Genomic DNA, 2,461 nt, shown 5'->3' with positions numbered 1-2,461 from the left:
GAAACCGAGTCCGTCTCCGCCAGCTTTCACAGGCACAGACGAGAAATCATTTCCTTATTCAATCAAACAGCCGGCCAATTTTGCCGTAGTTCCGTCGTCTTTAATGAAAAAAAAATATTGTTCATCACTTTTCACTACTATTACGAACATGGCATATCCTTTTGATGAGGATCCCATTGATGAAAGTGCAGCATTAACCCACAGAGAATTAACTACGTCGCGAGCGGATCATTCGACCCCGCATAGACGTATAATCATATCCTGACAACTATCTGTTTGAGTGATACAGTTTCACTTTATAGTCCATTTCTACATCCATAACCTGCTATAATCCGTCCGCACATCTTCAACATCACCAGTCACAGTCTCATCCCAGCACACGAATGAACTCGCTGCTGTAACTCTCTGCTTACGTCAAGCCCACCCTCGAGAGCCATATACTCCACCGTGATTGGTAGGTTCGTTCAGCTCCGCACAAAACACTGTAACGTGCCAGTCATATCAAATTCGCGGGCCGCACGAACATTAAACTTTCATAATAAGGCGGGGGCCGCAAACTATTATCCCGCGGGCCGCAAGTGGCCCGCGAGATTGAGACCCCTGTTCTAGGCAAAGGTAATTAATTTCATTGATAATGTTTGATATGAAAACAAAAAAAACTAATTATCACTCAGACACGTTGGTTCTTCTGGCGCTGATCACATTGGCTTAGTGTCAATAAAAGAGCTTTGCAAAATTAAATTTATAATATTTTATTCAAAATCACATTTACATCTTACCACAAAGAGTCAGTTCCTTCCGTTTTTTGTTGTCTTTTTTTTAAGCTTCAAGGATCGCTGCAATTCTCACCAGCACAATTGTGTTTTTCAGCACCCTTTTTAGAAAAGAATTTTTTAGCACAAACGCTGCAACTGAATGGCTTGTCTCCAGTGTGTGTTGTTGTGTGGCTCGTTAAATGCGAAACTCTTTCCACAAACTGAGCAGGAAAAGGGTTTTTTGCAGCGTGTATTCTTGTGTGTTCTGTTAATCGTGACTTTTGAGAGAAACTTTTCCTCCAAATTGAGCAGAAAAAAGGGTTTTCTCCGCTGTGTGTTCTTGCGTGCCTTGTTAAATGAGAATTTTGGGAGAAGCTTTTACCACAAACTGAGCACGAAAAGGGTTTTTCTCCAGTGTGCGTTCTTGTGTGTTTTGTTAACGTTGCATTTTGAGAGAAGCTTTTGCCGCAAACTGAGCAGGAAAAGGGTTTTTCTCCACTGTGTGTTCTTATGTGGCTCGTTAAATGCGACTTACGAAATAAACTCTTTCCACAAACTGAGCAGGAAAAGGTTTTTTTTGCAGCGTGTATTCTTGTGTGTTCTGTTAATCGTGACTTTTGAGAGAAACTTTTCCTCCAAATTGAGCAGAAAAACGGGTTTTCTCCACTGTGTGTTCTTGCGTGCCTTGTTAAATGAGAATTTTGGGAGAAGCTTTTACCACAAACAGAGCACGAAAAGGGTTTTTCTCCAGTGTGCGTTCTTGTGTGTTTTGTTAACGTTGCATTTTGAGAGAAGCTTCTGCCGCAAACTGAGCAGGAAAAGGGTTTTTCACCAGTGTGTGTTCTTGTGTGGCTTGTCAAATGCGACTTACGAGAGAAACTCTTTCCACAAACTGAGCAGAAAAAAGGTTTTTCTCCACTGTGTGTTCTTGTGTGACTTGTTAAATGTACCTTTTGAGAGAATTCTTTGCCACAAACTGAGCAGGAAAAGGGTTTTTCTCCACTATGTGTTGTTGTGTGTTTTATTAAATTAAACTTTCCAGAGAAGCTTTTGCCACAAACTGAGCAGAAAAAAGGTTTTTCTCCACTGTGTGTTCTTGTGTGCGGTTTTAAAGACAACTTTGAAGTTAATGAGTCAGTGTGACATGCCCTTTCACCTTTAGCTTGCCCATTATCATCATCATTAGTATCATCATCATCGTCATGAGCGTCTGGTGTGTCCTCATTATGTACTTGTGATGGCCCCCGGTGGTCTTCATCACCTTCTGTTGTCACATGATGACTTGAACTGCTGCTTGGAGGCTCCGCCCCTCTGTTGTCCTCACCATCACCCATGTTTTCATCTTCAGTCTTTATCGGGACAACATTCACTGGTGACTTGTTGATCTCCTCCTCCTCCTCCTCCTTTTTGATGTGAGTCAAGTCTGGCTCCTCTTTCACAGAACGGAGATCGTTTTCACTGACGTCTGAAGGACACAAAGACAAACACACATTTTGTTTGGTCAAGTCAAAGCTCATGCGGCGACTTTGTCTTATATTGTTTCTACCGTGCTACCTTGACTTGTGCCTACCGCATATGGAGCAATGCGTGCGACCCCGATTTGGACCGGACCATGGGGGTATTTCACAAAATTACGTCCTACGATGTAAACCTCCCTTTTCTACCAGCACAGCTGTGATAAACGAGCATCTGAAAAGGAAGCATGT

Source organism: Idiotropiscis lumnitzeri, chromosome 2, assembly GCF_059441095.1.
Source record: "Idiotropiscis lumnitzeri isolate Australia: NSW breed Sydney's pygmy pipehorse chromosome 2, RoL_Ilum_1.0, whole genome shotgun sequence".
Taxonomy (NCBI): domain Eukaryota; kingdom Metazoa; phylum Chordata; class Actinopteri; order Syngnathiformes; family Syngnathidae; genus Idiotropiscis; species Idiotropiscis lumnitzeri.
Note: the sequence above shows the minus strand (reverse complement) of the source record.